Raw genomic sequence first — 8,966 nt, forward strand, 5'->3', positions numbered from 1 at the left:
TGTGCCTCGATTAGAGGTGGACAGATGTCGCATCGCTCTCGCCGTCACTTGTCACGCCGAATCGTACTTAACGTAGTTTTCTGCAAGCGTCAGCGGAGCGTCAGTCGAGCTAAGTCGGGCCAAGTCGCATAAGAGGAGCAGCAAAATGCGCATTTCCGGTACCGGGAATCGAACCCGGGCCTCCTGGGTGAGAGCCAGGTATCCTAGCCACTAGACCACACCGGACAACGGCACAAGGGCTCCTCCAGCGAACACAGCAAGCTATACGCACGCTACTTAACGACAACTGTAAACATAGGCGCTCCCTCTTTGTACAACGGCATGCTCGGGACACATTTCGTGGAGACGAACGCCAGCCATCATGACACCAAACTGCGCCTGTGAATCATGTCGTTGCACCGCGCACTGTGCTGCGACAATTTAAGAAAGAGACGCTCACGGCTTGCTGCGCTGTTTCGTCGCGGGTAGTCAGTGCTCCGGCTTTCGAGACAGAAAACATTGGCAGCGGTGGGATTCGAACCCACGCCTCCGAGGAGACTGGTGCCTGAAACCAGCGCCTTAGACCGCTCGGCCACGCTACCGACGCCGCACGGCGGTCAGAGGAGCTGCGTTCTACCCCACGAGAAAACACCGCAATGGCACAAAAAACGAGAAAAAATTGGCAGCGGTGGGATTCGAACCCACGCCTCCGAAGAGACTGGTGCCTTAAACCAGCGCCTTAGACCGCTCGGCCACGCTACCTGTGCCAGTGTTCTTCGCTTTTGTAGAAACAGTCCACGACACAGCTTCCTGTTCTGCTGCGACTGGCTGCTCATCCATTGCACCTCAAACAAATGCCTTCTTCGAAGAGAGATTCACTACACAGGCAGCTGCCCGCGCTCTGGTGCGGCGGCATTACGTGTTGATAATGAATTGGTAGTGCCACCTGCAGCCTGCGGAACATGAGTGAAAAATCAAGAGGGCACCGTGTTTTCAAACACTGAGTCACAATCGTCACTGCAGCGACAGCAAGGCAAAAAGTTTAAAAATTGCCGTGACCAGGATTCGAACCTGGGTTATTGCGGCCACAACGCAATGTCCTAACCACTAGACGATCACGGCCACGGAAGCACCGCCGACAGCAGTTCTCGCGACTGCAAGTGGCGATGAACAGCAAAGCTCGGCCCACACACCACTGCGTCTCCCCACAGCTGTGTCAGACGCGATCTCCATTATATGTATACTGGCAAACGAACGTGTCTGCGCTGTTAGGACACCAAGCAGTGTGGTTAGCTGCATTCAACCCCAGTGGCAATGTCTTGCAGTCCTCCAAGTCTGATGACCACAGGTATGTGCCTCGATTAGAGGTGGACAGATGTCGCATCGCTCTCGCCGTCACTTGTCACGCCGAATCGTACTTAACGTAGTTTTCTGCAAGCGTCAGCGGAGCGTCAGTCGAGCTAAGTCGGGCCAAGTCGCATAAGAGGAGCAGCAAAATGCGCATTTCCGGTACCGGGAATCGAACCCGGGCCTCCTGGGTGAGAGCCAGGTATCCTAGCCACTAGACCACACCGGACAACGGCACAAGGGCTCCTCCAGCGAACACAGCAAGCTATACGCACGCTACTTAACGACAACTGTAAACATAGGCGCTCCCTCTTTGTACAACGGCATGCTCGGGACACATTTCGCGGAGACGAACGCCAGCCATCATGACACCAAACTGCGCCTGTGAATCATGTCGTTGCACCGCGCACTGTGCTGCGACAATTTAAGAAAGAGACGCTCACGGCTTGCTGCGCTGTTTCGTCGCGGGTAGTCAGTGCTCCGGCTTTCGAGACAGAAAACATTGGCAGCGGTGGGATTCGAACCCACGCCTCCGAGGAGACTGGTGCCTGAAACCAGCGCCTTAGACCGCTCGGCCACGCTACCGACGCCGCACGGCGGTCAGAGGAGCTGCGTTCTACCCCACGAGAAAACACCGCAATGGCACAAAAAACGAGAAAAAATTGGCAGCGGTGGGATTCGAACCCACGCCTCCGAAGAGACTGGTGCCTTAAACCAGCGCCTTAGACCGCTCGGCCACGCTACCTGTGCCAGTGTTCTTCGCTTTTGTAGAAACAGTCCACGACACAGCTTCCTGTTCTGCTGCGACTGGCTGCTCATCCATTGCACCTCAAACAAATGCCTTCTTCGAAGAGAGATTCACTACACAGGCAGCTGCCCGCGCTCTGGTGCGGCGGCATTACGTGTTGATAATGAATTGGTAGTGCCACCTGCAGCCTGCGGAACATGAGTGAAAAATCAAGAGGGCACCGTGTTTTCAAACACTGAGTCACAATCGTCACTGCAGCGACAGCAAGGCAAAAAGTTTAAAAATTGCCGTGACCAGGATTCGAACCTGGGTTATTGCGGCCACAACGCAATGTCCTAACCACTAGACGATCACGGCCACGGAAGCACCGCCGACAGCAGTTCTCGCGACTGCAAGTGGCGATGAACAGCAAAGCTCGGCCCACACACCACTGCGTCTCCCCACAGCTGTGTCAGACGCGATCTCCATTATATGTATACTGGCAAACGAACGTGTCTGCGCTGTTAGGACACCAAGCAGTGTGGTTAGCTGCATTCAACCCCAGTGGCAATGTCTTGCAGTCCTCCAAGTCTGATGACCACAGGTATGTGCCTCGATTAGAGGTGGACAGATGTCGCATCGCTCTCGCCGTCACTTGTCACGCCGAATCGTACTTAACGTAGTTTTCTGCAAGCGTCAGCGGAGCGTCAGTCGAGCTAAGTCGGGCCAAGTCGCATAAGAGGAGCAGCAAAATGCGCATTTCCGGTACCGGGAATCGAACCCGGGCCTCCTGGGTGAGAGCCAGGTATCCTAGCCACTAGACCACACCGGACAACGGCACAAGGGCTCCTCCAGCGAACACAGCAAGCTATACGCACGCTACTTAACGACAACTGTAAACATAGGCGCTCCCTCTTTGTACAACGGCATGCTCGGGACACATTTCGCGGAGACGAACGCCAGCCATCATGACACCAAACTGCGCCTGTGAATCATGTCGTTGCACCGCGCACTGTGCTGCGACAATTTAAGAAAGAGACGCTCACGGCTTGCTGCGCTGTTTCGTCGCGGGTAGTCAGTGCTCCGGCTTTCGAGACAGAAAACATTGGCAGCGGTGGGATTCGAACCCACGCCTCCGAGGAGACTGGTGCCTGAAACCAGCGCCTTAGACCGCTCGGCCACGCTACCGACGCCGCACGGCGGTCAGAGGAGCTGCGTTCTACCCCACGAGAAAACACCGCAATGGCACAAAAAACGAGAAAAAATTGGCAGCGGTGGGATTCGAACCCACGCCTCCGAAGAGACTGGTGCCTTAAACCAGCGCCTTAGACCGCTCGGCCACGCTACCTGTGCCAGTGTTCTTCGCTTTTGTAGAAACAGTCCACGACACAGCTTCCTGTTCTGCTGCGACTGGCTGCTCATCCATTGCACCTCAAACAAATGCCTTCTTCGAAGAGAGATTCACTACACAGGCAGCTGCCCGCGCTCTGGTGCGGCGGCATTACGTGTTGATAATGAATTGGTAGTGCCACCTGCAGCCTGCGGAACATGAGTGAAAAATCAAGAGGGCACCGTGTTTTCAAACACTGAGTCACAATCGTCACTGCAGCGACAGCAAGGCAAAAAGTTTAAAAATTGCCGTGACCAGGATTCGAACCTGGGTTATTGCGGCCACAACGCAATGTCCTAACCACTAGACGATCACGGCCACGGAAGCACCGCCGACAGCAGTTCTCGCGACTGCAAGTGGCGATGAACAGCAAAGCTCGGCCCACACACCACTGCGTCTCCCCACAGCTGTGTCAGACGCGATCTCCATTATATGTATACTGGCAAACGAACGTGTCTGCGCTGTTAGGACACCAAGCAGTGTGGTTAGCTGCATTCAACCCCAGTGGCAATGTCTTGCAGTCCTCCAAGTCTGATGACCACAGGTATGTGCCTCGATTAGAGGTGGACAGATGTCGCATCGCTCTCGCCGTCACTTGTCACGCCGAATCGTACTTAACGTAGTTTTCTGCAAGCGTCAGCGGAGCGTCAGTCGAGCTAAGTCGGGCCAAGTCGCATAAGAGGAGCAGCAAAATGCGCATTTCCGGTACCGGGAATCGAACCCGGGCCTCCTGGGTGAGAGCCAGGTATCCTAGCCACTAGACCACACCGGACAACGGCACAAGGGCTCCTCCAGCGAACACAGCAAGCTATACGCACGCTACTTAACGACAACTGTAAACATAGGCGCTCCCTCTTTGTACAACGGCATGCTCGGGACACATTTCGTGGAGACGAACGCCAGCCATCATGACACCAAACTGCGCCTGTGAATCATGTCGTTGCACCGCGCACTGTGCTGCGACAATTTAAGAAAGAGACGCTCACGGCTTGCTGCGCTGTTTCGTCGCGGGTAGTCAGTGCTCCGGCTTTCGAGACAGAAAACATTGGCAGCGGTGGGATTCGAACCCACGCCTCCGAGGAGACTGGTGCCTGAAACCAGCGCCTTAGACCGCTCGGCCACGCTACCGACGCCGCACGGCGGTCAGAGGAGCTGCGTTCTACCCCACGAGAAAACACCGCAATGGCACAAAAAACGAGAAAAAATTGGCAGCGGTGGGATTCGAACCCACGCCTCCGAAGAGACTGGTGCCTTAAACCAGCGCCTTAGACCGCTCGGCCACGCTACCTGTGCCAGTGTTCTTCGCTTTTGTAGAAACAGTCCACGACACAGCTTCCTGTTCTGCTGCGACTGGCTGCTCATCCATTGCACCTCAAACAAATGCCTTCTTCGAAGAGAGATTCACTACACAGGCAGCTGCCCGCGCTCTGGTGCGGCGGCATTACGTGTTGATAATGAATTGGTAGTGCCACCTGCAGCCTGCGGAACATGAGTGAAAAATCAAGAGGGCACCGTGTTTTCAAACACTGAGTCACAATCGTCACTGCAGCGACAGCAAGGCAAAAAGTTTAAAAATTGCCGTGACCAGGATTCGAACCTGGGTTATTGCGGCCACAACGCAATGTCCTAACCACTAGACGATCACGGCCACGGAAGCACCGCCGACAGCAGTTCTCGCGACTGCAAGTGGCGATGAACAGCAAAGCTCGGCCCACACACCACTGCGTCTCCCCACAGCTGTGTCAGACGCGATCTCCATTATATGTATACTGGCAAACGAACGTGTCTGCGCTGTTAGGACACCAAGCAGTGTGGTTAGCTGCATTCAACCCCAGTGGCAATGTCTTGCAGTCCTCCAAGTCTGATGACCACAGGTATGTGCCTCGATTAGAGGTGGACAGATGTCGCATCGCTCTCGCCGTCACTTGTCACGCCGAATCGTACTTAACGTAGTTTTCTGCAAGCGTCAGCGGAGCGTCAGTCGAGCTAAGTCGGGCCAAGTCGCATAAGAGGAGCAGCAAAATGCGCATTTCCGGTACCGGGAATCGAACCCGGGCCTCCTGGGTGAGAGCCAGGTATCCTAGCCACTAGACCACACCGGACAACGGCACAAGGGCTCCTCCAGCGAACACAGCAAGCTATACGCACGCTACTTAACGACAACTGTAAACATAGGCGCTCCCTCTTTGTACAACGGCATGCTCGGGACACATTTCGTGGAGACGAACGCCAGCCATCATGACACCAAACTGCGCCTGTGAATCATGTCGTTGCACCGCGCACTGTGCTGCGACAATTTAAGAAAGAGACGCTCACGGCTTGCTGCGCTGTTTCGTCGCGGGTAGTCAGTGCTCCGGCTTTCGAGACAGAAAACATTGGCAGCGGTGGGATTCGAACCCACGCCTCCGAGGAGACTGGTGCCTGAAACCAGCGCCTTAGACCGCTCGGCCACGCTACCGACGCCGCACGGCGGTCAGAGGAGCTGCGTTCTACCCCACGAGAAAACACCGCAATGGCACAAAAAACGAGAAAAAATTGGCAGCGGTGGGATTCGAACCCACGCCTCCGAAGAGACTGGTGCCTTAAACCAGCGCCTTAGACCGCTCGGCCACGCTACCTGTGCCAGTGTTCTTCGCTTTTGTAGAAACAGTCCACGACACAGCTTCCTGTTCTGCTGCGACTGGCTGCTCATCCATTGCACCTCAAACAAATGCCTTCTTCGAAGAGAGATTCACTACACAGGCAGCTGCCCGCGCTCTGGTGCGGCGGCATTACGTGTTGATAATGAATTGGTAGTGCCACCTGCAGCCTGCGGAACATGAGTGAAAAATCAAGAGGGCACCGTGTTTTCAAACACTGAGTCACAATCGTCACTGCAGCGACAGCAAGGCAAAAAGTTTAAAAATTGCCGTGACCAGGATTCGAACCTGGGTTATTGCGGCCACAACGCAATGTCCTAACCACTAGACGATCACGGCCACGGAAGCACCGCCGACAGCAGTTCTCGCGACTGCAAGTGGCGATGAACAGCAAAGCTCGGCCCACACACCACTGCGTCTCCCCACAGCTGTGTCAGACGCGATCTCCATTATATGTATACTGGCAAACGAACGTGTCTGCGCTGTTAGGACACCAAGCAGTGTGGTTAGCTGCATTCAACCCCAGTGGCAATGTCTTGCAGTCCTCCAAGTCTGATGACCACAGGTATGTGCCTCGATTAGAGGTGGACAGATGTCGCATCGCTCTCGCCGTCACTTGTCACGCCGAATCGTACTTAACGTAGTTTTCTGCAAGCGTCAGCGGAGCGTCAGTCGAGCTAAGTCGGGCCAAGTCGCATAAGAGGAGCAGCAAAATGCGCATTTCCGGTACCGGGAATCGAACCCGGGCCTCCTGGGTGAGAGCCAGGTATCCTAGCCACTAGACCACACCGGACAACGGCACAAGGGCTCCTCCAGCGAACACAGCAAGCTATACGCACGCTACTTAACGACAACTGTAAACATAGGCGCTCCCTCTTTGTACAACGGCATGCTCGGGACACATTTCGCGGAGACGAACGCCAGCCATCATGACACCAAACTGCGCCTGTGAATCATGTCGTTGCACCGCGCACTGTGCTGCGACAATTTAAGAAAGAGACGCTCACGGCTTGCTGCGCTGTTTCGTCGCGGGTAGTCAGTGCTCCGGCTTTCGAGACAGAAAACATTGGCAGCGGTGGGATTCGAACCCACGCCTCCGAGGAGACTGGTGCCTGAAACCAGCGCCTTAGACCGCTCGGCCACGCTACCGACGCCGCACGGCGGTCAGAGGAGCTGCGTTCTACCCCACGAGAAAACACCGCAATGGCACAAAAAACGAGAAAAAATTGGCAGCGGTGGGATTCGAACCCACGCCTCCGAAGAGACTGGTGCCTTAAACCAGCGCCTTAGACCGCTCGGCCACGCTACCTGTGCCAGTGTTCTTCGCTTTTGTAGAAACAGTCCACGACACAGCTTCCTGTTCTGCTGCGACTGGCTGCTCATCCATTGCACCTCAAACAAATGCCTTCTTCGAAGAGAGATTCACTACACAGGCAGCTGCCCGCGCTCTGGTGCGGCGGCATTACGTGTTGATAATGAATTGGTAGTGCCACCTGCAGCCTGCGGAACATGAGTGAAAAATCAAGAGGGCACCGTGTTTTCAAACACTGAGTCACAATCGTCACTGCAGCGACAGCAAGGCAAAAAGTTTAAAAATTGCCGTGACCAGGATTCGAACCTGGGTTATTGCGGCCACAACGCAATGTCCTAACCACTAGACGATCACGGCCACGGAAGCACCGCCGACAGCAGTTCTCGCGACTGCAAGTGGCGATGAACAGCAAAGCTCGGCCCACACACCACTGCGTCTCCCCACAGCTGTGTCAGACGCGATCTCCATTATATGTATACTGGCAAACGAACGTGTCTGCGCTGTTAGGACACCAAGCAGTGTGGTTAGCTGCATTCAACCCCAGTGGCAATGTCTTGCAGTCCTCCAAGTCTGATGACCACAGGTATGTGCCTCGATTAGAGGTGGACAGATGTCGCATCGCTCTCGCCGTCACTTGTCACGCCGAATCGTACTTAACGTAGTTTTCTGCAAGCGTCAGCGGAGCGTCAGTCGAGCTAAGTCGGGCCAAGTCGCATAAGAGGAGCAGCAAAATGCGCATTTCCGGTACCGGGAATCGAACCCGGGCCTCCTGGGTGAGAGCCAGGTATCCTAGCCACTAGACCACACCGGACAACGGCACAAGGGCTCCTCCAGCGAACACAGCAAGCTATACGCACGCTACTTAACGACAACTGTAAACATAGGCGCTCCCTCTTTGTACAACGGCATGCTCGGGACACATTTCGTGGAGACGAACGCCAGCCATCATGACACCAAACTGCGCCTGTGAATCATGTCGTTGCACCGCGCACTGTGCTGCGACAATTTAAGAAAGAGACGCTCACGGCTTGCTGCGCTGTTTCGTCGCGGGTAGTCAGTGCTCCGGCTTTCGAGACAGAAAACATTGGCAGCGGTGGGATTCGAACCCACGCCTCCGAGGAGACTGGTGCCTGAAACCAGCGCCTTAGACCGCTCGGCCACGCTACCGACGCCGCACGGCGGTCAGAGGAGCTGCGTTCTACCCCACGAGAAAACACCGCAATGGCACAAAAAACGAGAAAAAATTGGCAGCGGTGGGATTCGAACCCACGCCTCCGAAGAGACTGGTGCCTTAAACCAGCGCCTTAGACCGCTCGGCCACGCTACCTGTGCCAGTGTTCTTCGCTTTTGTAGAAACAGTCCACGACACAGCTTCCTGTTCTGCTGCGACTGGCTGCTCATCCATTGCACCTCAAACAAATGCCTTCTTCGAAGAGAGATTCACTACACAGGCAGCTGCCCGCGCTCTGGTGCGGCGGCATTACGTGTTGATAATGAATTGGTAGTGCCACCTGCAGCCTGCGGAACATGAGTGAAAAATCAAGAGGGCACCGTGTTTTCAAACACTGAGTC

The 8,966-nt window shown here is 55.1% G+C and overlaps 27 non-coding genes across 27 annotated transcripts; all 27 read right to left on the minus strand.

Moving 5' to 3' along the window:
* Positions 1-153: 153 nt before the first annotated feature.
* Positions 154-225, minus strand: Trnae-cuc (transfer RNA glutamic acid (anticodon CUC)). The gene has a single exon. It is a non-coding gene; the product is annotated as a tRNA-Glu (tRNA).
* A 274-nt stretch (positions 226-499) lies between these two features.
* On the minus strand, positions 500-581 carry Trnal-cag (transfer RNA leucine (anticodon CAG)). Its single transcript has one exon. It is a non-coding gene; the product is annotated as a tRNA-Leu (tRNA).
* A 78-nt stretch (positions 582-659) lies between these two features.
* Trnal-aag (transfer RNA leucine (anticodon AAG)) lies at positions 660-741 on the minus strand. Its single transcript has one exon. It is a non-coding gene; the product is annotated as a tRNA-Leu (tRNA).
* A 288-nt stretch (positions 742-1,029) lies between these two features.
* Positions 1,030-1,101, minus strand: Trnah-gug (transfer RNA histidin (anticodon GUG)). Its single transcript has one exon. It is a non-coding gene; the product is annotated as a tRNA-His (tRNA).
* A 382-nt stretch (positions 1,102-1,483) lies between these two features.
* On the minus strand, positions 1,484-1,555 carry Trnae-cuc (transfer RNA glutamic acid (anticodon CUC)). Its single transcript has one exon. It is a non-coding gene; the product is annotated as a tRNA-Glu (tRNA).
* Positions 1,556-1,829: 274 nt separating this feature from the next.
* On the minus strand, positions 1,830-1,911 carry Trnal-cag (transfer RNA leucine (anticodon CAG)). Its single transcript has one exon. It is a non-coding gene; the product is annotated as a tRNA-Leu (tRNA).
* Positions 1,912-1,989: 78 nt separating this feature from the next.
* On the minus strand, positions 1,990-2,071 carry Trnal-aag (transfer RNA leucine (anticodon AAG)). Its single transcript has one exon. It is a non-coding gene; the product is annotated as a tRNA-Leu (tRNA).
* Positions 2,072-2,359: 288 nt separating this feature from the next.
* Positions 2,360-2,431, minus strand: Trnah-gug (transfer RNA histidin (anticodon GUG)). Its single transcript has one exon. It is a non-coding gene; the product is annotated as a tRNA-His (tRNA).
* A 382-nt stretch (positions 2,432-2,813) lies between these two features.
* Positions 2,814-2,885, minus strand: Trnae-cuc (transfer RNA glutamic acid (anticodon CUC)). The gene has a single exon. It is a non-coding gene; the product is annotated as a tRNA-Glu (tRNA).
* Positions 2,886-3,159: 274 nt separating this feature from the next.
* Trnal-cag (transfer RNA leucine (anticodon CAG)) lies at positions 3,160-3,241 on the minus strand. Its single transcript has one exon. It is a non-coding gene; the product is annotated as a tRNA-Leu (tRNA).
* Positions 3,242-3,319: 78 nt separating this feature from the next.
* Trnal-aag (transfer RNA leucine (anticodon AAG)) lies at positions 3,320-3,401 on the minus strand. The gene has a single exon. It is a non-coding gene; the product is annotated as a tRNA-Leu (tRNA).
* A 288-nt stretch (positions 3,402-3,689) lies between these two features.
* Positions 3,690-3,761, minus strand: Trnah-gug (transfer RNA histidin (anticodon GUG)). The gene has a single exon. It is a non-coding gene; the product is annotated as a tRNA-His (tRNA).
* A 382-nt stretch (positions 3,762-4,143) lies between these two features.
* Positions 4,144-4,215, minus strand: Trnae-cuc (transfer RNA glutamic acid (anticodon CUC)). Its single transcript has one exon. It is a non-coding gene; the product is annotated as a tRNA-Glu (tRNA).
* A 274-nt stretch (positions 4,216-4,489) lies between these two features.
* On the minus strand, positions 4,490-4,571 carry Trnal-cag (transfer RNA leucine (anticodon CAG)). The gene has a single exon. It is a non-coding gene; the product is annotated as a tRNA-Leu (tRNA).
* A 78-nt stretch (positions 4,572-4,649) lies between these two features.
* Positions 4,650-4,731, minus strand: Trnal-aag (transfer RNA leucine (anticodon AAG)). The gene has a single exon. It is a non-coding gene; the product is annotated as a tRNA-Leu (tRNA).
* A 288-nt stretch (positions 4,732-5,019) lies between these two features.
* Trnah-gug (transfer RNA histidin (anticodon GUG)) lies at positions 5,020-5,091 on the minus strand. The gene has a single exon. It is a non-coding gene; the product is annotated as a tRNA-His (tRNA).
* Positions 5,092-5,473: 382 nt separating this feature from the next.
* On the minus strand, positions 5,474-5,545 carry Trnae-cuc (transfer RNA glutamic acid (anticodon CUC)). Its single transcript has one exon. It is a non-coding gene; the product is annotated as a tRNA-Glu (tRNA).
* Positions 5,546-5,819: 274 nt separating this feature from the next.
* On the minus strand, positions 5,820-5,901 carry Trnal-cag (transfer RNA leucine (anticodon CAG)). The gene has a single exon. It is a non-coding gene; the product is annotated as a tRNA-Leu (tRNA).
* A 78-nt stretch (positions 5,902-5,979) lies between these two features.
* On the minus strand, positions 5,980-6,061 carry Trnal-aag (transfer RNA leucine (anticodon AAG)). The gene has a single exon. It is a non-coding gene; the product is annotated as a tRNA-Leu (tRNA).
* A 288-nt stretch (positions 6,062-6,349) lies between these two features.
* Positions 6,350-6,421, minus strand: Trnah-gug (transfer RNA histidin (anticodon GUG)). The gene has a single exon. It is a non-coding gene; the product is annotated as a tRNA-His (tRNA).
* A 382-nt stretch (positions 6,422-6,803) lies between these two features.
* On the minus strand, positions 6,804-6,875 carry Trnae-cuc (transfer RNA glutamic acid (anticodon CUC)). The gene has a single exon. It is a non-coding gene; the product is annotated as a tRNA-Glu (tRNA).
* A 274-nt stretch (positions 6,876-7,149) lies between these two features.
* Trnal-cag (transfer RNA leucine (anticodon CAG)) lies at positions 7,150-7,231 on the minus strand. Its single transcript has one exon. It is a non-coding gene; the product is annotated as a tRNA-Leu (tRNA).
* A 78-nt stretch (positions 7,232-7,309) lies between these two features.
* Positions 7,310-7,391, minus strand: Trnal-aag (transfer RNA leucine (anticodon AAG)). The gene has a single exon. It is a non-coding gene; the product is annotated as a tRNA-Leu (tRNA).
* Positions 7,392-7,679: 288 nt separating this feature from the next.
* Trnah-gug (transfer RNA histidin (anticodon GUG)) lies at positions 7,680-7,751 on the minus strand. The gene has a single exon. It is a non-coding gene; the product is annotated as a tRNA-His (tRNA).
* Positions 7,752-8,133: 382 nt separating this feature from the next.
* On the minus strand, positions 8,134-8,205 carry Trnae-cuc (transfer RNA glutamic acid (anticodon CUC)). The gene has a single exon. It is a non-coding gene; the product is annotated as a tRNA-Glu (tRNA).
* A 274-nt stretch (positions 8,206-8,479) lies between these two features.
* Positions 8,480-8,561, minus strand: Trnal-cag (transfer RNA leucine (anticodon CAG)). Its single transcript has one exon. It is a non-coding gene; the product is annotated as a tRNA-Leu (tRNA).
* Positions 8,562-8,639: 78 nt separating this feature from the next.
* Trnal-aag (transfer RNA leucine (anticodon AAG)) lies at positions 8,640-8,721 on the minus strand. Its single transcript has one exon. It is a non-coding gene; the product is annotated as a tRNA-Leu (tRNA).
* Positions 8,722-8,966: the final 245 nt, after the last annotated feature.

Source organism: Schistocerca cancellata, unplaced genomic scaffold (assembly GCF_023864275.1).
Source record: "Schistocerca cancellata isolate TAMUIC-IGC-003103 unplaced genomic scaffold, iqSchCanc2.1 HiC_scaffold_452, whole genome shotgun sequence".
NCBI classification, from domain to species: domain Eukaryota; kingdom Metazoa; phylum Arthropoda; class Insecta; order Orthoptera; family Acrididae; genus Schistocerca; species Schistocerca cancellata.